This window comes from Dasypus novemcinctus, chromosome 15 (assembly GCF_030445035.2).
Source record: "Dasypus novemcinctus isolate mDasNov1 chromosome 15, mDasNov1.1.hap2, whole genome shotgun sequence".
Classification (NCBI taxonomy): Eukaryota; Metazoa; Chordata; class Mammalia; order Cingulata; family Dasypodidae; genus Dasypus; species Dasypus novemcinctus.
Window position 1 is genome coordinate 28,539,491 of NC_080687.1, and position 26,342 is coordinate 28,565,832.

General features: G+C 34.2%; 1 pseudogene; it reads left to right on the top strand.

The window, feature by feature from the left end:
* The first annotated feature begins 4,630 nt into the window (after window positions 1-4,630).
* Window positions 4,631-6,141, top strand: LOC101414372 (protein O-mannosyl-transferase TMTC3-like; annotated as a pseudogene).
* Window positions 6,142-26,342: the final 20,201 nt, after the last annotated feature.

Sequence of the window (26,342 nt, forward strand, 5' to 3'; positions counted from 1 at the left end):
TAAGTCAATTAGTTTTTCTCGCTCCAGATATTTTAGGGGATATACATGTCACAACATACGCTCAGCACAAATTCTTCTTTTACAAATGCCCTTGTTTTCTTCCCCAGGAAATAAATTTCACACTACTATCAATCACTAATTTTCAATAATTTGAAGGTCGGTTTCTGCCATTTTATTCTACACTGGTAACTTCAACATATGACTTGCTAGGTTTTTTCCCCCTTGTAATAAAAATGTTACCAACATTCTAACATGTACTTGGTCCTTTAATGTTTCCAATAAGAGTCCATCTAGCCTTTAGGGCTAGATCTCCTATCTATTTTACTCACCTTTCGGTAGGATTACTCGTATTGGGGAAATAAGGAAATGACTAATTCAAAGGCCACCTTTTGGCTTTACTTCCTGAGGTCATTCACAATAACTTTATACCAGTAGGTGAGCCATACAAAGGGTGTATGCACATGCTAGTATTAAGTAAAAGGAAAATAAAAACACTATAGTAAATTGTTTCCCAAATGTGTTACATGGATTTTTCTCTGCACTCATTGGCTTTTCTAACACTTTGTGATACATATATAAAATTGCTTAACATCAAGAAAGAAAAGGAAAAAAAAAATTTCTGAAAGGTTGTTGCCAAAGAATGAACCAATATTTGTGAAATATGTTGAGATGCAGAGGGAATCTGGAGAAAGCTAAAGCTGTTAGCACAGATGAAGTCAAGGTGAGTCAAATGCTTTCCCAAAGATTCTCAGTGACATCAGATTGAAAAATGTCTTTGGCCACAGGTAGGCCATGTAGACAAGGTTCCCTTAATTCCTTTCCTTTTAATGGGACTCATATGTTACAACTGCAACCCAGGTGTCATCATCATCCCCTCACTTAGCAGGGCTATTGTCAAGCAAAGTGATTAGTCAGCATAAGTTCTGCAATGACTGGAAGCAAGGAGCCAACACTGCTGCTGTAACCTCTGTTTACAGTCAGGGTAAGAGTAAAGAGTCTTGGCATGATGTAATTCCTCCTTTCAGATAGCTTGTCTTTGATATTTGCAGATAAAGGAGTTGTACAGTTGTGCAGATAAGTGCTATAAGCTGGTGAGTAAGGGAACTGGGTGGGTGTCCTTTGATATAAGGGTCAGGTGAGAAGGATGTTTGAGACCTTTGCTCATTTTTCCTGACTATGGAAATTGGATTTTATCTTCTAAGATTCTGGAGGACTCCTATTTCTAAGTCCCTATAGTTACTTCTGCAGAAAGTCTGGGTTGGTATATTCCCAAGCTGTGTTCTCTCTTGCTTAGTCATGGACCTTCATTGTTCCTACTTGACATTTTTCATTCAAGGAAGGCTGGAGGAGAATTTTGATCTAAAATCTACCCTTTCTTCCAACCATGGTCCTTTCTAATGCTTTTACTATTTTTATTTTAACAACTATCCTTCGAAGAATGCTTTAATAGAAACAGAGTAGTATCTTAGTGAATATTTCTAATGGAGCATTCCATTGTTGGTTGAAAGGAGCCATGCCTGGAGTACACATTTCAATACATATGCTTTTGTTTATTAATCAGCAGAGAGTTCTTGGATATTACCAGAATTTATTTCTTTGTCCGGTGCAGTATGACTCTTTTAAGGTTAGTCTCAATTTAGAAATGAGTTAAATATAAAAAGCATATTTTAACCTTAATTAGATACTAAGAACTTTAAAACTACCCTAAAATTGCTTAAAGTTTTGATGGAAAAAAAGAAAACTATAGAACAATTATAAAAAGATATCTCAGTATTAATTTCTTGTATTTTAAAATATTTTCTCTGATAATAAAAGCAATATAAAACTGTAGAAAATTTGAAAAATAAGGAAAGCTATAAAAAATAAAATACCATTATCCTTCTATTCCAGGGTAAGTACATTTACTGTTTTGGTATACAGAATGTATATACATAAGAAAGAATATTCATGTACATATGCATGAATGTGTAAATGTATATGTTTCTGTATGTGTGTATATATGTATGAAACTGGGTTCTAGGGTCCAGACTACATGTTCCAGTGTGGCCTGGCCCATAAAACAATACTGCATTTTCCTTTATTCTCTCTAATTCTCCTACTCCTGGCTGGAAACTATTGCCCAGAGTGATCTTGAAAATCACCCTGTTGAAAATGGCAGAATTTCTATTAAAATGGGTTCCTAAATGACCATATGGAAGATATACCTTTTACATTTTCACTATTTTATCTATTTATTAAAACACATTTGTTCACATCTTTGATTAGCTCTGTAGGAAACATTTTTAGATTTGGGATTATTGCACCAAAGAGTTGAGCTTTTTTGTAACTGTTACATATTTTTCCCTGCCCAGCTTCAGAAAGGTTATACCTATTTACATATTCATCAGCAGTATTTGATAATACTAATTGACATTTTGATTTCTAATGGGAGTTCATTAGCTGAATTGGGAGGATCTGTATCGCCAAGCCATCACCTAACTGATTTCTCATACACGAGATGAAATCTGAATAGTGTTATACATAGAAAAAAGGACCTTAAGGTCATGTATTGAAAGAATTCATATAAAAACTTTCGTAGAGGTAAGAAACCTCCTTGAAGGAAAATGGTTGTTTTTGGCTTCTCTTTTTAATGATTGTTAAACTGAGCACTATTTTCTATGATTAGACTTATCATTGCTCTTTTTCCTCCTTCCTCCTTCCTAACTCTCTTCCCACTCCCATTATAGCCACCTACTTCCTGTCCTCCAAGTGAATGGTGATAGGACTTACCTGTCTCTCCTTTTATATTGGAAAGTAACTTTATTTTTTCTATTTTATCTTAATTATTTTAAGGTGACTAATATATTTTGTTAAAGAACAGAAATGCAAAAATGTTTATGTCCAACAATTATCACAATTGGTAGCTGAGTGTTAAAATATGTTCAGAGGAGAAAAAAATAATGCTTTAGGTAATATCTTCCAACTCAGATGACATGTTTTCCTGTCTCTCTGGGAACTTTAATCATTCTGCTTCATCATAATAGAAAGGACTGCACATTATAATTTCATAATTTTTACCTATTCAACTAAACTGTGAGTATTGATGGAGAATAAGTAAAATTTTCTTTTTTTTTTCTTCAATGAATTAGGTAATCTATTTTTCTCAATGGGATTTATAAGAAAACAAAAATAATAGATGCCCAGTAAGGGTCTTTCCTTTCCTTATTACTTTTTAAAAACTTGGCTCCTCTCAGATTAAATTAGAATAAATTATCTAACAAAGAACTTTTCTTTCCCATATTTTTAACATTGAAGGCCCAAACAAACTAGTAGAAATACTTATACAATCTCTAAGAGCAGAAGGCAGTTACTAGTTATTTGTATTGAACTCTTAATAGTAATGTGACGTTAAATGTTATGTTTGTTATACTGATATTTCAAAGAGTCAAATGGATCTGGTTCCTGTACCATTTGTAGGTATCTTTTTGTCTTGATGGAGTCTGCCAAATAATTCTACATACTTTGCTATAAACTACTTCACATATTGTATTTTTATATAAAAAGCCTTTTATTGCAGTAGACTTGGGATCAGTTTGCCCAGAGCTGTATGTCAAGGATCAACAATTCTATTAGCCTGATGTGAATAAAGGTTATAATTATAATTCACCATGATTGATGTATATGTGTGATTTCTCATTAATTTATAATAGATATTATCTATTCTGGATTGCATGTGTCTTTTTCAGTATAATTTTGAAATGTAAGAGAAATGTAGTGAAGGTTGATAAAGCAAATGAAATATTTTTCTCAACCAGATCTACTACTAAAATTCTAGAAAATGGCAACTCTGTCCTGTGCAATGAATAATCACCTGCCAATCAAATTTTAGGACTTGCACAACCAAAATTGGTATATAAAAATTATCCACTACTGGGCAACAGGGAAAGTTCTGTGAGGTGGGGACACAGTTGCTGAGACATGTCCACACTGTTGGTGTGAGCGAGTTAGACTATCATTGTGACTTTGGTGACCTTACTCGCAGGGCCCGTCTTTCTGCATTTTCCCGAAGCAGCCATTCCAGGTGAGGTTGGACTGTCAGTCAGTGGAGGGTAAGGGTTGAGGGGAGCTGCCTGGGTTTAGAGAAGCTCCACACATTTGGACACAAGGGCCTTCTGAAGAGATAGTAATACCCATCTTTACCTCAGGCCTTCGCAAGTGGTACCAGGGTAGTGCCTCCTGAAAGGAAGAAAAAATATTTTATTCTTCTTTGGTATCAGAACCTGTTTCCATCCTGTGAAATGGGAGTCTTGCAGCCTTAACCCCATGGTTTGGGAATAAAGGAAGAACTGAGAAGATGTGATCATCCTCTGACCCTGCTCGCTTTACCAGTGCTCTCTCAGATTTAAGGACGTGGAGTCTGAGGTAGTGTGGAGTGAAGGCTATAGAGAGAAGAGCCCACAGTTGGGAGGTGGAGAGGGGACCGTGAGTTTCTCCAGATGTGCTCCTGTCACTTGCCCTTCTATGGCAGCACCTTCTCAGGTTTATTTTTTTTCCACACCTGAACTGTTGGATCATTGGAAAGAGTGAGCCTCAATACAATTTTGTTGAAAGAATCATATTAACTTTTTGTCAATGAGTACTTGTGAAAAAGATGGTTGATACTAACCTCAAAGAAGTAACTTTAGTAGTAGTTGTGGGTGACTCCTTGCTTTTGGAACAGCCTCTTTTGTGGTTTTGTTTGTGATGATGTTTCAGGAATACTGGATAATGAAGACTTACATACTTCTACACCTTTAAAAACTTTATTTCAGAATGATTTCTGGAGAAACCCTATGTCTGAGAAGAGAAGCAACAAGTCTTACTATTGTGTTGGCATTTCATTTAAATTATTTGTTTAGTGAACTGAAACCAATGTCTATCATCTCCTCAATCTGATGTTCTCTGCTGTGGTTAGTGTGATATTTCTTAAAGTCTGAAGACTTTTTCTGGACGACAGAAGTAGTATGATTGCTTCTTTTTACTTTTTGCAGTACACCCAAAACACAGAAGCAGTAATAGGCTGTTATAGGAAGAGCAGAACTTTTGTCATCTTTTTTTCTAGCTCCATTTTTTGTCATATACCAAATCAAAAGCACCAGATAATCCTGTGGTGTGGACTCCAGTTGCACTGACAGTTTTTTAGTGGCTATTGAGCATTCTGTAAAGAACAAGGAGTACAGTTGGGGGGATTTGTTGTGTTTATGAATTGTTTATTGCTGAGGGGTGTATTTGGCCATTACTGTGTACTATTGCTAGATAGCATCTCTGTGGAAAGAGTAGTATCCATTTTCTATGCTGCAGATGCTAATAAAACTTATTGTCTTGAGGTTTAGTACACTATTACTTGTTATTAGAGTCAAGGTTATTCAGGTCCAGCTTTCATTATTCACCAGGTTTGATAACCCAGCTGCTGTAAACCAACTCCTATAAGGCAGCAAACATTTTTTTTTTAACTTATTAAATAGTTATTAGAAAAATTGTGAATTTACAAAACAAAACAGTCATGCATACCATACAGGATTTCCATAACACCCTACCACCAACACCTTACATTGTTGTGAAACATTTGTTACAAGTGATGTAAGCAAATCATCATAATATTACTGTTAATTATAGTCCATAGCTTATATTTGGTGTATCCATGGTGGGTGATGGACTGAGGTTAGCAGTACAGATATAAGAATGTTCTCTCATGAACTATAATAAAGAAACTATAATAATACATGGTGTTAGTAATAGGATGGTCTGTGGGAAAAATACAATAAAGCAGCTAACTCTTACCTACCTCCTTCCTGTGAATGCCTGGCTTCTAGAAAACCCTTCAGAGCTCTGCTTTGATTGGACCATGGCAACAATACCACTTATAGAGTCTTTTCTAGATAGTCAAAATCTTGCCACATTTGCTTTCTTTTGTTTTTTGGTGGCTTTGGGAATATTCAGTCTCCAACATCCTGGTGATTCCTCTAAGACTGTTTTAATGGCATTTTGTTTAACAGTGTTACTATTTATTCCTACATTGAATATTTTTATTTTCCAGTAGGATTTGTTGCTGCTGAGTGAGTATTATATGATCCTAGCATGGGCTTCTGTATTTTGGTCATCCACAAATGGCAGAAAATATAAAATAAAAGATGAAGTAAAATGTTAGTTCAAGTAATGTCTACTAAGAGAAAAACACATTTGTCCACTAAGTCCAGTCTGGGGGCTTTTCTAAAAGACCAGATCTTTCTCAAAAGATGTTAAGATCAAAATATTTAAACAATAAAACTAAAAATTTTTACATAAAGCAATTACTTTTCATTATTTCATATTACTCTAAAAAAGAAAGTAATAAAGAATAGGAGAGGGAAAAATTATAACAAAATACTTGAGCTGTGTAAAGGCTCCATTAACTCAATTAACTCAGGGCTTATCCCTGAGCTTCCTAGTAGCCAGACTATATATACAAACACAAGAGATTTTATGGCTCCCCTTTTCTAATTAAGAAGTATGTTAACTATTCAGGAGAGGTGACATTTTGTCTAATCTGAAAGAACTTTTCCATTTGTCTTTAATCAGGAGGAATATTGAATGTCATGGGGAATGTTGTCTTCAAAACCAATAAAACCAATTTTACCAAAAAAAAAAGCAATGGTGTCCCACCTATGGTTATATTTTATAACCATCTTTTATAAAAGCTGCCAGTAGGCATTATTTAGCTTCATGAAGGTGGGCAGATACTTTTTCTGCCAAACTGTTGGTGCTGAAAGGAATGATTGGTCTGAAGCCAGACAGCCTGCCTTCGAAGCCCAGCTCTGCCTCTGTAGGACCCAGGGCAACTCACTAACAACTTTGTTTGCAGGGTATCACAGGTTTACTGTGTTTGTCAAATGAGAACCATATAGGTTAAGGTGCATTGCACATTGTGACAGAACAGGCTGTAATGGGGAAACCCCTGTTCACGCACTAAGATTGGTTAGTAGTTGGGTGATAGTGTCCCTTTAACCTCTCTGAGAATCAGTTTTATCCTGTGGGCATGGTTGCATTAGTACATATCCTGTGGAGTTAGTAATGTAGTTACTGTCAATCCTTCTTTCAAGATATATTTGATGAGTGCCTATTATGTGCCAGGAGCTGATCAATGACATATTGGAAAGCAGCCATTGTTGCTTATAAACTCTCCCTTTCTGTTTTAAAATTGAGGAAGATTTGACATCATTATCATCATGATTGTCATGATCATCATCATCATCACAATGGCAATTTTTTTCTGCTGTTATGATATACTTTTCATTTTGCCACTTCTTTCCAGACTATCTCATTTAATCCTCACAACATTTCTATTTCATACTGCTAAAAAATCCATTTTAGAGATGAAGAACTCAAGAAAGCTTAAGTAACTTGCTCATTTTCGTGCAAAACCAGTTTGCTTTAATTATCATGAATTATTGCCTCAGTTATTATATCCTTTCTCATATCCACAGCATACTCTAAATGTTTTGAAGGCCCCTGGGAGCAGTACATGTAAACAGGGACATCCAGATATGGGACGTAGACCTCGACTCCATGTAATCATATGAATAGATGCAAGAGACTAATGCCTTTTAGTCCCAGTTGCTTTTAACAGGATTAAAGATACTGAAAAAAATTAAAGATCTGTCCTGAAGACTTTATATCTCCTTACCCTTATCCCGAGTCATTCAGTCTCTTAGTGTTGCCAGTATTCTTCAAGTCTGTATTGCATATTTTACACGTGTGTTTGTGTGTAGGTTTATGTACTTCTGTCTGCTTTTCTCAATGATGTTATAAGCACTGATGTCAGTTCCTAGCACATTTTGATTGTCTCTCTATAGGATCTCAGAAAATGGATTTGCAACCTCAAAGTTGCTTCAGGGTCTGCCACTTAATTAACTGTTGATGGGCCATCTGGGCTGTTCAGAGTTTATGAACGGCATTTTCTCTGACTCACTTTGGAATCTTGCATTTAGACACATTTGTCTACTTATGAACAAGGCTCATGGGTAATCATCAATGAGTTCTATTCAGAGGTCTGTACAGAACTGTAGGAAAAAAATGGCCACATTTGATTAGTTTTGGTTTAAAATTGGCAAAATTAAAATGTATAGGTTAGAATAACTTGGAAATATTCTGTTTTGTCATATTATTTTCTACGAAAATTTTGGAGCACAATGTTTCATTCAGTTCGCATCACCTCATGGTATTGTGACTCAATCTTCTTCCTTTTAATTCTGTTCATTTTCAAGCTCTGGCAATCAAATAAAATAAAGTATGGGGATATGTTGCAAATATAACATGTTAACTACACTTCCAATATTACAAAAAAGATGTTTATGAAAAACATATTGTCTCATATATACTTTCCTTAAATTGGTTGAACAATGTACTGCATTTACACACCAAGGGTTCTTTGTAACCCAAGTCATATGCAAAGGCTGCCTGCTGTTGTCATTACTGTATAGAGGATATACGTAATCCATTTCCTTATGAATAAGTCTTCAGTCTCCTAATTCAGTGAGCCAGTACTTGAGATTGAACTGTCTCAAACCAATAAACATATAACAAATTTAAATATACATGTATACATACACACACACACATATATTTGTAGTGTGTTCCAGAGTGATTTAAGAAATAGTGTGGGTCACATCAGTTTGTATGCGTGGTCTTGAGAAATTGTAAATAAGAAATAATAGAAATTTTTTCTTTTTCCTGTACAAAAGCTCTTGGATATACTACTATATTTAACAAACTATATATAACAATTTGTTTCTTATTTTTGGAGACAATAGGTTTAGAAGATTCTCATAAAAATAGCATAGCCTTTTTTTTTTCTCTTTGGATAAAGAAACATATAAATTCAATCAATATCATAATATATCTGAACAAGTTCCATGTTAGCCAAATGACAGGACAATTGAAATTAAGTACAACAGGATGGCAGAGGTGATGATGATGATGATGGTGGTGATAATGATGATGATAAAACTAATGACAAAAATAAGGTGTTGTCCTAAAAGAAATTCAGCGGTTAGGAAATTGCTATTTGATCTTAAAGAAAACTATTTCTGGAAAGTTTTGACAATAGATGAAAGCAGTATTTTTTTGTTTCCTTTTCTATTTTACATTCTTCAACTTTGACCTGACAGAATGTTTAGGTTTCTGTAAGTATTTAGCCAATCAGTCCTAATGCTGATTAACTATGGCAGAAGTTTTTAATCAGCATTATTAAAAGGCAAATTGCCTCCCATGCTGCTTTGGAGAGTGTTTCAGTTCAGCTAAGGTCTGTCTGACCATATGCACATGTCCACATCTTGTGCTTTTATTTGTTATTGTAAGTAGATTTTTCAAACAAGTATTTATTAATTTTCCTTAATCTGTCTCTAAAATTTTACACCTGTCAAAATGTAACTGAAATAATCATGTAATTCTAAACTTTATATAACAAAAGGACTTGTAATACTGTACTTCTAAGATAGGAATATGTTTAAGCAACAGCGCAATACTTTTTTTTACTGTGAATATAGAGAAAATTTACTTTAGTATCACCAAAGACTATATGTTTTTAATATTTTTTTTCTTAGTAAATAGTTTTATAAGTTAAAATAATGGTAGTTATTCAAATAGCATGGGAGTTTATTGGATATTTTAGTTCTAAAAATAGAACCCACTTCAGTTAATAAACTTTACTCTCTACCTCAGTGCTATGGCACTCAGAACTCTTCCTCACTGGTTCTGGGATAGGTATCCTACTCATATAGAGAACGATATTCCTTCTCCCTAACCTTCCCTAACAAGTGATACTTTAGGGGAATTACTAAATCCAGTTGCCCACCTTTCTGTAAGAATGGTAGACACCTAAGTTGAACAAAGCATAATTTTCCCCCAAACTTTTGTTCTGATTGAAACTGAGGGAAGAGTAATTCCTTTCTTGTGGCAAATCTGAAGAGGGAATCTGGGTAAAGCTGGTAGCTTCTTTTCCCAAACTCATGGAGAAAGTCATTCCATGCAAATGAAATCAGTAGGCCAAAAGGAGTCTGAGGAAGAAATGGTGACCAAAAAAAACTGTGGTAATATTGGAATCTCTAATTACCTATAGCTGAAACCTAGTTTTCTTCCTTTTCCTATAGCTGGGATAAATTTATCCATAAATCCCTTCTTTGCCTAAACTAGTCATAAAATTCTGTTCATAAAATTTTTTAGATTGAACCTAAAAATTCTTCTTTATTTCTTTTTTATATTTTAGCTGCAATGTTTCTATACACTACCTTGGTCATTTGGTCTACTGAACTTTGCCTTCCTAACCCCAATATACATGGCCCAGCTTTACAATTCTGAAGACTATTTCTCTGATCAGCTGTAAACTATCCTCTTCAAGTCCTTTACCACACCATCTCAATCCAGTGTTCCTACACTCTGATTTTCCTCCCTGATTATCAGAGAAAATAAAAGTTGTGTGGTTGGTAGAATCTCTTTCAAATTCCATCCCACAAATACAGACTTACATCAATCTGTGCTTATCCTTCCTGATCCAATGACTGAAAGAGTTGTCTCTCTTGTAGTGCAACTGAATCCTGCTATTTTTTCTAAATCCTTTTTTGGTAACCACAGAGATCTTACACTATACAAATCTTTTTTACCCTATCTCATCTACAGATACTTCTCTGCTTGCTGCTTCCTACAACCATTCATATAAGTTCAATTCTAGTCCAAATTAAGAAAATAAAGAGAAAAAAAATAACCATGAAAATTTACTAGATCCCAATATCATCTTATGTCTCCTCTCATTACTAATATTAGCTGTATTGATCAGTGACACTCTTTCTGAGCCCACACTCAATTTTTGAATCTTTCCTCCCTTCTCTCCTGTGATAACACATTTCCTTGGTTTACTTCTTACTTAACAGATTTTTACTTTTCAAATGTTTATTTATTTCTGTTTTTTTTTTTTAATTTACTGAGGTATATTGACTGAGTTTACTTCACCAAACTATACTAGATTCTTCAATATCTAATAATAGAGAAAGACTCACAAAGCAGGATCTTCTTTGTTAGAACTTTACTCTAAGATATCTCCCATTAGGTGAGGCAGGGAAGTTTTTACCTTTTATTTCAGCCTATCATTCATGACATACTGTATATCAACTATTGGGTCAAGGATACCAGGGTTTTCCTTTTAGTATGAGGAATGAAAAAGTTAAATATTCTACATGGTAAGTTGTTTGCATGGTAAGATTTCTAAGATTTCCTTTTTTTGGGGCATTAAGAACTCTTAAGTGTTTGGCCTTTGCTTGAGATTTCTTTTTCTGTTTGGCCTGCTGTGGTTGAATGGGTCTAGGGTTGCTTTCTGCTTCTGAAAGACATTCTTGACACAGAAATTTCTGAATATAGATAAATTGAATAAACAGTATTCTAAATCATAAAGAAAAATTCTGCATTTCCATTGGTATTCTTATCAGTGCTCAGTGGGAAAGCATTGTGATTGAATAGGAATCTAGACAAGAGGTAAGAAAGAGGAAGTGCCAATATACATGCTGGATATATTTCATCCTTTTTCTATACCTCAGGCAGAGTGTCTTTTCTCATTCACACATGATTTAGACCAGTTCACCATGTCCAGAGTTTCCACAATGTGTTTGCAGCCAAAATTCTACACAGGGTGCTTTTCTTTATTATGGTACCATATAATTCATTTTTGGTTTAACAGGGGTTTCAGTGCCTGTATAGCAACTGGTCTGGATTCAAATTTTTTAATTCTGAACCCACCTATCACTCCTAACATCTGAAAGAGTTTGGATGACTAAAATTAGTATATGCTAGGAGATTTTAATGGCAGGTTCATATCACCTTAACAGAGGTGCATATGGAGAAAGTACAGTTTCTATATTGGGGAGAATCATGTAATTATAGTCAGTTATTTAAATGAATTATCCCTTGAGATAGTTATTAGCATATAATGAGGTTGGAAAAGTCTTTTAATAAAGAAGCAAGTCCATACTTAGCCCACTGTTTCCCAAACCTAGCTGGCTACTGTATAAAACAACATCTGGAAGTTTCAGCAAAAGTATGCATTTGACAGAAGCACTCATAGAAGAAGGCAAATATGTTTACACTTTGCCTGAGATAAACAATAGAATAGAGGATGATTTCTTGGTAGAGTGTGCAAAAAATTTTGGGGTTTACATAAAGCAATGACTTGATCCATTTCAGTAACTTCTAGATGTACCCCCAAAGAAGAGAAGGAAAAAGACATTAAGGAATAGAGTTATCTATAGTCAGCCTGGTTCGTAGAAACAGTGGTGAGTATTAGGGAATCAGTCTCCTGAAGTTCCAGGCAGTAGAGTTGTTATATTGTCTTGATTGCCATACTGTGAAAAACAATATTTCTGGGTAATTGTGAAGCTTCGTGTGTTTCCAGAGTAAAAAAGAAGAAATTCTTGGGAATGGCCTTGTCATAATCCATTCTCTAGGAGGAAGAAGCCTCCAACCCAATCTCCAAAGAGAAGCCTTTCTATGAATTTAGGCTAAAAACACTTATGGCTATAGAGCTAAAAAATGAGAATTGAAAATCAAGAATGGAGAGAAATAAAAATCTCTATATTCACATAATAGGCCAACTCTTTGTTCTTTTTTAGGGGTCTGTTCTTATCCTCTTGGGCCTTCCTTTTGAATTATATTATTCTGCTCTTCTTTTCCTTGGAAGTCCATATGTATGGTAACCTAAAAGCAGGAGGTACTCCCCCCGCTGAGATGGCCTCCTCATCTTTTCCCCACCCCCTACCCGTAGATTAAGTAAGAACCTGGGTGAGTAATGGAGCTTTGTGACTGGCTAGTCTTTTTGAACATAGTTTGACCCAGTGGTACTTGATATTTTAACCCCTCAGAAGTGCTTCTCCAGCTGAGCTTGCAATATGTGACAGTGGGAGGGCACCCCTCAAAGACCCAAGATCAGCATGTTGCATCTCCTGGAAAATTCAGTGGTGGAGAAGATTCTCTTTATTTATATTGAAGTAAATATGGTCATATGGTAGAGATTTTGAAATTCAGGATAACATATGGCTTCAAGAAAATTTTATGTTTCATGTGATGTTTTAGGCTCTGATTCTGGATCATTACTTAAAAAAAAATGAATCAATCCTATTGATACATATTAATAAAGCATACAATTCATCCAAAGTGTACAATCAATGGTATTTAGTAAATCACATAGTTGTGCATCTATCACTTCAATCATTATTAGACTGTTTTCATTATTTTAATAATGATAAACAAAAAACAGATAAACAAGAAAATTCCTCATATCTCAATCTCTCTATGCGTCTCCCACTGTACATAGCTGCTGTTTCTGGTTATTCTATCAAAAGTGTATAATCAGTGGCTTTTAGTATAATCACAATGTTGTACATTCATCATTCTCAAAAATTTTAGAACAATTTCATTACTCCAAAAAGAAAGACTGCATACCCCTTAGCATTCTTCCTCAGACCTACATAACCACTGATCTCATTTCATCCTTATAAATTGATTTATATTTACATTTTATATAAATGAAATCATCCAATATGTAGTCCTCTGTTTCTGGTCTCCTTCACTTAAAATAATGTTTACTTTTTTGTCTCATATTAACATTTTATAGTATTACCTTACATTTGTTCAATTTCAAAGAAAAACAATCTTATATATGCAATTCTACCCGTATTCATATTTCACATAATATATTTATATTTCACATAACCTATTTAGTTGCTAATAGGACAATCATACAGTATTTGTCCTTTTGCGCCTGGCTTGCTTCACTCAACATAATGTTCTTCAAGTTCATCCATGTTATCATGTGTTTCACATCTTCACTTCTTACAGCTGCATAATATACCATTATGTGTATACTACACAATTTATCCATTTTTCAGTTGATGGACACCTGTGTTGTTTCCAACTTTTGACTATTGTGATTAATGCTCCTATGGACATTGGCATGCAGCTATCTATTCATGTCACCACTCTCAGTTCTCCTGGGTATATACCTAGGAATGGTATTGCCAGGTCCCATTCATGTCTATATTCAGCTTCCTTAGGAACTGCCAAACAGTTCTTCAGAATGGCTGTACCATTCTACATTGCAACCAACAGTGAATAAGCATTCCTGTCTCCCCACATCTTCTTCAACATTTACATTTTTCTGACTTTTTAGTAGCAACCAGTCTAATAGGTGTGAAACGATATGTCATTGTAGTTTTGATTTGCATTTCTCTAATCACTAGTGATGTTGAACATTTTTTCATGTGTTTCTTCAACATTTGTATTTCTTCTTTGGACTATTTCCAAAGTTTTTTGCCCATTTTTTAATCCGATACTTTGTCTTCTTATTGTTGAATTCTATGATCTCCTTCTATATCATGGATATTAAACCCTTTTCAGATGTGGGATTGCCAAATATTTTCTCCCATTGAGTCAGTGGCCTTTTCACTCTTTTGATGAAGTCCTCTGAGATGCAAAAGTGTTTTATTTTGAGGAGGTCCCATTTACCTATTTTTTCTTTAATGGCTCATGATTTGGATGTAAGGTTTAAGAAACTACCACCTACCACAAAATCTTGAAGATGTTTTCCTACATTTTCTCCTGGGAGTTTTATGGTTGTTGTTTTTATATTTAGGTCCTTGATCCACTTTGAGTTAATTTTTGTATAAGGTGTGAGATAGGGAACTTCTTTTTTTCTTTTGGATTTGGCTATCTAGTTCTCCCAACACCATTTGTTGAATAGACTATTCTGGTCCAGCTAGGTGGGCTTAACAGCCTTGTCAAAAATTACTTGACCATATATGTTAGGGTCAATTTCTGAGATCTTGATTCAATTCCATTGGTTCATCTGTCTTTCTTATGCTAGTCCCATTCTGTTTGTTTTTTTTTTTTTTTTACCACTGTAGCTCAGTAATATGCTTTAAAGTCAGGAAATGAGAGTCCACCAACTTCATTCTTCTTTTCCAAATAAATTTGATCATTGGCTTTTCAATTTCTGCAAAAATAAAGGCTGTTGGATTTTTATTGAAATTGTGCTGAACCCGTAAATCAGTTTGGGTAGAACTGACATCTTAACATTTGTTTTCCAGTCCATGAACATAGAATGTCCTTCCATTTATCTAGGTCTTTAGTTTCTTTTAGCAATGTCTTGTAGTTTTCTGAATACAGGTCCTTTATGTCCTTGATTAAATTTATTTCTAAATATTTGATTTTTTAGTTGCTATTATAAATGGAATTTTTTTCCTGATTTCCTCCTTAGATTACACATCAGTAATGTATAGAAAGACTATTGCTTTTTCTGTATTAAACTTATCCTGCCACTTTGCTGAACTTGTCTATTAATTCTAGTAGCTTTGTTGTGGATTTTTCAGGATTTTCTAGATATAGGATTATGTCATCTGTGGAATAGTGGAAGTTTTACTTCTTCCTTTCCTAATTGGGTGTATTTCATTTCTTTTTCTAGCCTAATTGCTCTACCTAGAACTTCTAGCACAATATTGAATAATTATGGTAACAGTGGGCATCCTTGTCTTGTTCCTGATCTCAGTGAGAAAGCCTTCAGTCTTTCAAGATTGAATACAATGCTAGCTGTAGGTTTTCCATATATGCACTTTACCATATTGAAAAGGCTTTCTTCTATTCCTATCTTTTGAAGTGTTTTTATCAAGAAAGGGTGTTGTATTTTGTCAAATGCCTTTTCTGCATCAGTCGAAAGGATCGTGTTATTTTTCTTCTTCAATTTATCAATGTGATTTATAACACTAATTGATTTTTTAACCTTCCTTGCATACCTGGGATAAAACCTACTTGATTGTGGTGTATAATTCTTTTAATTGCTTTTGAATTCTGTTTGCAAGTATTTTGTTGAGGATTATTGCATATATTTTCATTAGAGATATTGGTCTATAATTTTCTTTTTTCATTGTATCTTTATCTGGTTTTGGTATTAAGGTGATGTTGGCATTATAGAATGAATTTGGTAAGCATTCTTTTCTGTTAGATGACTTTGATGGTGGTGAGAAGATAAGTGAAATGATTAAAAGTCAATGCCCCTGGTTAAAAATAATACACATTTGTCTGCAATGTGCCCTTTCTCCCTTTTGATAACTGAGTCATTATCATTGCCAAGATCAAATTGTTTATCCTGGCCACCATCATCAGGACCAAAATTTATGTATGTAGTAATATTTTGTAAAATGTAAAGCAGGAAAAAAATAGAAGGCTATTTTTATGACTCTGTAAAATATTGAATTTATCCTTGTTAGTGAGAACATCCTTTAATCAAATTTCCCTATTATAAGACCTGTGAAGATATGCAATAGATGTGCATGCTTGTATATGAGTTTTAATGAAGTAGGTCTTTTCTTAAGAAAATTGTTCTTTCTCCTATGCACTGCAATCTCATTTTGCATATTAATTACCTCTATGTAATTAAATAGTGGAATTCCAGTGTCTATAACAATTTATAGTTTACATGCTAGGTGTACAATGTTTTTTTTTCCCCAACAGCTGATATTTTTCCATGAAAATTTTTATGAAATTTGTGAAAATGGAAAGTTAGGAGAACTGAATTTGATAAACAGGTGACTGAATTGCATTTCTCCGCTCTTACAATTTTTGTAATGCTATAATGTTTACACATGTTTCACATGTTTACACATGCCCAGTAAATTATCAAAAGGTTAAGAATTTGTTTAGGTTGTTCTAATTGGTTTATTGGCTTAGCTACAAGCACTTTTGGAAAAACACATGTGGAACATTTTAATGATAGCTTTTTTGTGTGCATCTCTTAAATAAAATGGAGGCAGTCTAAGTGAATAAGCAAAGCTAAATAGGTACAAGGGTAAGAATATATTGTTATCCTTTAAGAGTACTGTGTATGTGAAGGAATGACATGTAACTTTTATAACCAAATATTCCCTCTTTTCACCTCTTTTATCACATTAATTATCACTTAATAGTTTCCCACTCTCTTTTGACATTCTGTATCCCCTGAGTAGTCAGATGACTTTTTTAAAAAATGCCATTTTCATCAAGTCATAGCACAGCCCTAGAACCTACTTATCCCCTATTCCCCACCATTTATATATGTGCATATAAAATTATGTTGCTGTTTCATAGTTCTATGCTTAAAAAAAATGTTGTTTTTCTTTTCTTTTTACTTTGGTTACAATCTTGGGTTTCACTTGTAATTGTGTTATTGATGCTTATAAAAATGACAAGAGTGGGGCCTTGTAAGACCTGTGGAATTTACATAGAATTTAACATTTAATCTTGAATTTCTTGTACCGACAAATTGTAATGAACTAAGAGAGTATGACTTCAAAAAGCTATGGTTGTGATTGATAACTGAAGTGTAATCTATCACTTCAGTGAACCTAACAAGGTTTTGAACCTAACAAGAGGATTTGCTAATAGTGCTTTCCTGATAATAGATATGGAATTTAGCTTTCTATGCATTTACTATAACACTTCATATATATATATATATATATATATATATATATATGTAATGCATTTATTATAACACTTCTTATTATATTTATGAAATCATTTGCTAAAATATTTTGCTTATTAGGCTGTATGATTTTTTAAAGTTGTTAATAATAATGCAAATTAGAGAAAATGTTCTTTGTTTTGAAAATTAAAAAAGATTTCATTTTAATTTTAGTTCTTGAGGTTGATCTCCTAGTAATCTGTGTTGTTTTTCTTAACCTTTGTTTTATTCTATTGCTAATGAAATGAACTAGAGAGTTATTGAGATCAGTAGAAACATTAACATAAATAAACCCCTTTCAGGGAAGCGGATGTGGCTCAAGTGATTGGAATCCCATCTACCATATGAGAGGTCCCGGGTTCAATTTCTGGTTAAGGCAAGCTGGCCTGTGCTGAGCTGGCCCAAGCAGAGAGCTGGCCCACATGGGTGCTGGCCCTTGCAGGAGTGCAGGCCTGAGCAGAAAGCTGGTGCAGCAAGATGCTGCAACAAAAAGAGACAAAGAAGAGAGACAAGAAGAGATGCAGCAGAATAGGGAGATGAGGTGGCGCAAGAAAGCGAGCATCTCTCTCCCACTCTGGTAGATCCAGGATCAGTTCCCAGTACCGCCTAAAGAGAAGACAAGCAGACACGAAGAACACACAACAAATAGACACAGAGAGCAGACAATGATGGGAGGAGGGGGCAGAATAAATAAATAAATCTTAAATAAAAAACCTTTCAGATAATATTTGTGCAGCGTATATTTTATTCACTAAGATCTTTCAAAAAAACTGAAATACTTCAAAAGTGAGGAAATGCACACTGGAGAAGAGACTTCCATTTTCATACTCCCTGTTCAAGAGGAATTACTTCTAAGTTGTAAAATAATTATATTTTGATGCATAAAATTATCATAATCATAAAAGAGGTAGAAATATATTCTGTTGTAAGCAACTTTGATATGTGATATTTATTCGGTAACTTTAAAAAGATCTTTAAAATTCATTAGTAATTTATCTAAGATTTGTATAAATGCACATACCTAAACAGGTTCTCATTGTGTGCAAGGCCAAGGCCTGGAGTTGGGCGTTATTTGACATGTTTGTTTGAAAATTGGATGCTCACACCCAGCTCTATAGATGATAATAGTTTAGTTGATATTTTTAGTTCATTTGGTCAATTAGCACTTCTTCATGGCTCTTTTGTAGGGGAAAAATAAGAAAGTATTTTAAACACAATAGCATTTTAGTTTACCATTGGTGGTATATATAGATAATTTTTAAAATGTGCATATTGACATACAATGTATTGTATTTCTGTCAATATTGGAAATATGTATAGAAAGAGCAGAAAGCAAAGGCATTCCCATTATCACATAAACTTGATAAGAGTAAGACCTTTTCCAATTTTGTTTATAACTGTATTCCCAGAACCTAGAACAGGACTTGGTGTACAGTAGGTGCTTGAGTATTGGTTGAAGAAACAATTAAAAACATAGTATTCTACTCTTTCTAAACCAGAAAGCATCCAACAGACCTGCTTTTAGCTATGGCACCCAATTACCCCAATGCCTAGGGACACTGCGAAGCTTATTAAAAAGCCTATTTCCCAGACTTTAATAAGTCCGAGTCAAATTCTGGTGCCAGTGCTTGTAATGCTGTGCCTGTGGGTAAGGTATTTAAACTCTGTAAGTTCCAGTGTTCTCATTTGTAAAATCAGGATAAGGTAGTTACATCTTAGGATGTTGAGATTATTAGAGTATCATATATAAATTGCCTAAGATGGAGCCTGCTTAAAACGTGCACTCAATAAATCTTATTGCTTCTTAATTCTAGGAGTGCCATGGGTAACTCATAACCTTACTCCTATTTGGATATCTCTGAACCGTTCTTTTCTACTTTGATATGGTCTGTGATAATTTTGAACTGTCCTACTGGAAGGTGATCTGATGAATTAATCTCTTATTAGAGTACTAGTAACAGATATGTATTAATACTCTAATACTATTAGATATTTTTAAGGAAAATTCCTAAAGACTTAAATGACTTACCATAACATAACAAAGTATTAATGAAAAACTTTTACAAATACTGTAAAGACAAATGAGCAAGATAATTTTAACTAAGGGCCAGGACTTTTCCAAATGACATATAATTTGATTTGGCTACCTGTCCCTAAGGTTAACCTCATGATTGAAATGATGAGAATCAGATATTTTATCTAATTTCAGCCTTAAAAATAATCTTATGGCATGTCAATTTCTGTGTAGATAAGAGGGTGGATTCATGGAGTGATACTGGTCAAATTCCCTCCCTCTCTGGAATCTTAGTACACCATGGAGAAAAGAAAAAGCAAGAAAGAAATGTATGACTATGATACCTAGCTTTGGAACATTCTAGTTATGACTTTGACCTTTGAAGGTAAGTGATGGCTACTGATTGGGAAAACCTAGTATCAGAATATGACTTTCACTTGCCCTGTTCTCTTGGAATTAAATAACAGTGGCTGGACGGAACAGGTCAAGGATTTCCAAAGGACTCTAGAAAAGATATGTGAGAATCCAGTTGGAAGAGATCAAACGTTGCTTTTGAAGATAATGACTATATCAATTCTTAGGATTGTTCATATGCAGAGGATTTTGGAATCTTCATGTTGTAAATCTTTGCTAATGACTAACCATGGCTACATAAAAGATATTTCAATAATGACAAAATTAGAATAATAAGACCATCTATATCACAAGGTTATTCTGAGTATCAATTAAGTTAATTAAATTAAATAACATTGACTGCAGAGTCTCTGTCTGAGTACATCTCAGTCTTTAAACATTATGTGACTCAGTTCCAAGTTCTATTATATAAAAAGGGATTTTTGTCAAAGATCTTACTTTGCTTCTATTAGATAAGTTCTTTGCTGGTATTTCAACACATGGGGTGAAAGTAAAATTTCTTGAAGGAAAATAAAATTTTGTTAGTAGTAATAAATGATCAGCAGCTCACCCAAATCACCAACTGTCCATTGCCATTCCTTAATCAAATATATATTGACTGCCTTCTTTATCTGAGGCACTCTACTAGGTCCTTAGGATATAAATAAAAATGGCATTCCCCTCAAAAGACATATTAGTTTTTTTGGAAAAAAATCAGCCATTAAAAAAAATTGGTTGTATGAGCTATTAAAGGTAATTTATAGAATGTTACTTGAGAACATAGTGATAATATAAACTTCTGCTTAGGTAAAGGGATGGGTTAGGGGATGCTTCAAGATCTCATAAAGGAGGAGTCAGTATTTTTACAAATACAAAGCAATAATGTGTATAAGGTTCATGAAATATAGCAATGTGTAAAGGTTCACGTAATATAATATTGTTATAGTTTGGATTTATTAGGGGACAATAGAGGATCTCATGTGCCAAGCTATGGAATTTAGTCCTCATAATCTAAATCATAAAGAGCATTACATTTTGAGCATGGAGAAGGATTCAAATTTTATAAAGAGGATCCAGGAATAGGAAAAACAAGCAGACTAGACTGGAGAAAGGGCAAGCAATTAGAGGTTTGTTTAGTCCAGAAGTGATGGGAAAAGTCCAGAAGTGATGGGACTCTGAGCTCCAAAGGAGCCTGGGAAATGTTACCTATTGGGTGGGAAACAATGTGTCCTGATAAAATTTAGGGTTTTATTAGGGAAGGAAGGGAAGAAGGAGAATCAGGGTAGACAAGTAGTGGCCTCTGTCATTGTTAACAAGAACTAATCAATGACACTGAATGATTTTCCATCTCCTTTGCCCATAATTCTGGCCCTCCCAAGCTATGGTCTGGCCTAATGTGACAACATTTACATTGGAGTGCTACATGGTGGTAATTCCAATGTTTTTAAACTTTGGGTTTGAAAGTTTGTTTTGGCAGATTTTCCTCGGTTTGGGTTTGGTTTGTTTGGCTAGAAAGTGGCATATCCAGACAGACTTAAATACGAACCTTAGCAAACACAGTCTTACGCTTTTTGGATTTTTTAGTTCAACACATTCGTGAACTTAGGTAGACAGCCCTGGATTACACATATGATGGGCTGGCAAGATGTGGAAGTTAGGTAATGAATAAAGCCCCGTTGGCTGACCCTGGCAGGGCAGTAGAAAGAAAACTTTTTGGAATCTGAAAACTTGGGTCCAGGCCTGAAGCTGCCACTTACTTGGGAAAATATATCAAATACTAGTTCTTTGACAAACTACAAATTATTTATAGTTCACTTTTAAACAAACTTTCTAAAAATTCTCTATCAATTGCTTTCTAATTTCTACTTAATTAGATAGAAAACTTTTATAGACAATATATATTTCTGTTTTATGCCTGTATCCTCTCATTTAGTATTCTTGCCTGGAGAGTAAAAGCCTTGTTGGTAATTGAAAATATATTTTCTGGACATAAAATATATTTAACATTACTGGTTTAAATAAGACTGTTACTGGCATTTGATAATTTGATTAATCCTTATTTTTCCTGGAACCAAATACACTGATGTTGTAAAGGAAATGGTTATAAATGTTTCATTAAAAGAAAATCTGGCAATCAAATATAATCTAGAATTTAGAAGTGCATATGACTTAGTGTACTACTGGATGTACATAAAGTTTTTCAGCTGAAAGTGATCATTATTAAATAAATAACCAGCAGTTGTTATCACCCTGACAACTCTTTTGGTCTAAGGATATACTACATCTAATATATAGCTTTCTAGGAGCTTATTAAGAGCTTTTATAACTCTTTAATAAGATGGGAGGAGGATTGTTCATTTCATTGGTTTGTGAGGAGTAAATTAACAAGGTGTCTAAAAGCACATTGGATGTTTAATGTTAAATACAAATGTTTATTATTATAATGCTCATATGAAACAAAGATTTTCTATTAGTTAGAATGACTCTACAGATGCTTCAGGAAAATGTTTCATGGGACATGGTTTGCCATATACGCAAAAAATTTGAGGTTTTGACTCTTAGATGATACAAATGGGTAACCTTGCTTCAAATGTCCAAGGAAAGGCATCCATCTCACTAACAGAACTGATAATGGCCCTATAAAACATATGTGCAGACAGGTCTAGTGAGAAATATTAAATTTAAAATGGACATGGAAAATTACCTATTGCAGCATTAGATAGTTGCTTTAAAAATTGGTACAGAGGATATTGATTCAACCAAGAATGGCAAGAAAAATACATGGGAGCTGCACATGTATTTTTTCTTCTTCTGGCAGAGAAAAAAGAGAAAAGAGAGAAGTTTAGATTTTGACATAAAGAATAATCCTGGATAACAAATGTGATCTTACCCCAAGGGACAGTGTTTGTATTAGTGTGATTTAATTATGGTTTTCATATTAGAAAGTATATTTTTCATTTGATAAGTAATCTATTATACATATGCAAACTGAAACTGTGTGATCATTAGAATCAATTCTCTGAATATTTACAAAGTCATTTTTTCCAAAATGTTCATCACATACTAAGTGCAATTCCAGTATAAATGTTTCATTTTTTACTCTAGCAAAAGTTTTTTTATAAATAATCCCTGGAAATATGCTGATTTCTATATAAACATTATCTCATTGTATTCCCATCATGAACGCTTAATTTAGGTGCTATTTTCACCCTCAGTTTACAGAGTCAAATGAATTTCAGACAGTTAATAACTATCCTAGGTCTCACAGTCAGGAAATGACAGAACCAGAACTAAATGCAAATCTGATACCAAATACCCTGCTCTTAGTAAATTTATAATGGTGGTGCTAATTTTTGTTATTATGTAAAAGAAGAATTCTCAAACTATCTCAGGTGAGGGACCAAATTTTCATTTTTAAAATTTCCAGAAATTTCCAGGAATGGCATTGGAGTAGGCAGGCAAGGCTCAATTCTCTCACAAAAACAACAGAGAAAGGGTCAAAAGCTGTCCAAAGGACCTGCTTTTGCTGTCAGCAGAATAGAACAGTGCTGTACAAACTCCTGGGAGAGCAAAGGACAGAGAGACAAAGAACCCAAAACAACAAATGTGAATTACTGAACCCCCACAATGGCTGGGATGAGCTCCCATCTCCCAAAACATTAAACCTGGATAAAACTGAGGCTCACTGCAACCAAATGAGAGGGGAACAGATGTCTTACTCCCTGTCAGCTGTTATAAGGAAAGAGGGAAGGTGATATGGAGGGCTTTACATCAGTGAATTTGGCCAGCAGAGACATCTTTGCATCTCAACTCTGGTCAGACCAGAAACATGGGAAAATGGAGGTTGAAAGAAACACCTCTGTAGAAAGGGTTGCCTATGAGTACTATTTGCTGGCTGACCAGGAAATTGCAAGGGGAAAATCTACATTTAGGTCTCTCTCTTTAGCCTAGGAGAAAATCTGCACCCCATTAGTGAGTCCATCCCTGGCCCAATTTTGATAACTTACATTGGGGAAGTTTAAAGACTTAGAATAAGTTGAAACAAAAATCAAAGAACTGTGAAAAAAAAAAAAAGTAGGCAAGAGAGAGAAACTGACCATCAAAGTAAATTCAGTAACATATTCAGATGCCTAGACATCAGCAAAAATCATAAACCATGCTAAGAAACAAGAAGAGATGGCCAAACCAAATATCCTGAAGAGTCACATGATTTAAGAAAATTAATAAACACAAAACTTTCCTAAGTCAATTCAAATAACTGAAAGAAAATATGACTAAAGAGATAAAGGGTAATAAGAAGACACTGGGTGAGCATAAAGAATAATTTGAAAGCCTGCAAAGAAAAGTAACAGAGTTTATAAGAATGAAAGACATGATAGATGAGATTAAAAATACATTAGAAGCTCATAACAGCAGGTTTGAATTGCTCAAAGACAGAATTAGTGATTTTGAGGACAGAATATATGAACTGGAAAAGACAAAAGAAGAGTAAGAGAAAAGAATGGAAAAAATGGAACAGGGCTTCAGGGTATTGAATGACAATGCAAACTGCACAAACATACACATTATATGTGTCCCAGAAGGAAAAGAGAATGGAAAAGGGGCAGAAAGAATATTTGAAGAAATAGAGTCTGAAAATTTTTGAACCCTTATGAAAGACAAACATATCAATATCCAAGAAGAACAATGCACCCCAAAGAGAATAAATCTGAATAGACCTACTGTGAGACACCTATTATTCATAATGGCAAATATCAGAGATAAAGAGACAAAATTCTGAAAGCAGCAAGAGAAAAGAAAAGCATCACATTCAAGAGAACCTCAAAAAGATTAAGTGCCAACCTCTCATCAGAAACCAAGGAGGAAAGAAGAAAGTAGTATGATGTATTTAAGGTACTGAAACAGAAAAACTGCCAGCCAAATTCTGTATCCAGCAGAACTGTCACCAAAAATGTGGGTGAGTTTGAAGTCTTCACAGACAGATGAAAACTGAGAGAGTATATTACCAAAAGTCCAATATTACAAGAGATACTAAAGTGAGTGCTGCAACATGAAAGGAAAAAAAAACAAAAAAAAAAACAAGGGTGAGAGACTTGGATAAGAGTGTAGAAATGAAGATTATTAGGAAGGGTAAATTAAAGGGTAAAAAGACGTAATAAGATGTGACAACAAAAAGTCAAAGGACAAAATGGATGAAGTAAGTAATGCCTTTACATTGAATATTAATGACTTCAACTCCCCGATCAAAAGACATAGACTAACAAAAAAGAAAAATAAAGACAAATGAAAAAAGAATAACAAAAAGAATAGACTGATAGAATGGGTAAAAAAAACGAGTTATCTATATACTGTCTACAAAGGACTCATCTCAGATGTAAGGATGCAACCAGGTTAAAAGTGGAAGTTTGGAAAAAGATATTCCACACAAATAGTAATGAAAAATGAGCTGGAGTAGCAATACTAATATCAGACTAAATATGTTTTAAATGCAAAACTGTTATAAGGGATGCAGAAAGTCATTATATATTAATAAATATATAATATTTATGTACCTAACCTGGGTGCCCCAAGATATATGAGGCATACACTGGAAAAACTGAAGGGAGAAATAGAGGCCTCTACATTAATTGTTGGTGACTTCAATACACTGCTCTCAGGATTGAATAGAACACCTAGACAGAGGATAAATAAAGAAACGGCTTGAATAATATGATAAATAAAGAAGACCTAACAAACATTTATAGAGGACTATACCCCAAAACAGCAGAATGTACATTGTTCTCAAGAGCTCATGGATCCTTCTCCAGATTAGACCATATGTTGGGTCACAGGACAAGTCTCAATAAATTTAAAAAGATTGAAATTATACAACACACTTCTTCTGAACATAATAGGATGAAGCTGGAAATCAATAATGGATGGAAAAAGAGAAAATTCATAAATACATGAAGATTAAATAACATACTCAAATAATCAATGAGTCAAAGAAGAAATTGTAAGAGAATTCACTAAATATCTTGATATGAATGGTAATGAGAACACAACATATCAAAACCTATAGGATATTGAAAAAGGTAGTGCTGAGAGGGGAATTTATAGCCCTCAATGCTTCCATTAAAAAAGAACTAAAATTGAAGATCTAACTGCACACCAGGAAGAACTAGAAAAAGACTAGCAAACTAATCCCAAAGCAAGCTGGAGGACAGAAATCATAAAGATCAGAGCAGAAATAAATGAAATCAAGGAAAAAAATAGAGGGAATCAACAAAACCAAAAATTGGTCCTTTGAGAAGATCAACAAAATAGACAAACCTTTATCCAGACTGATTAAAAAAGGAGAGACAACACAAATAAATCAGAATGGGAGAAGGGACATTATCAACAATAAAAAGGAAAAGCATTTGA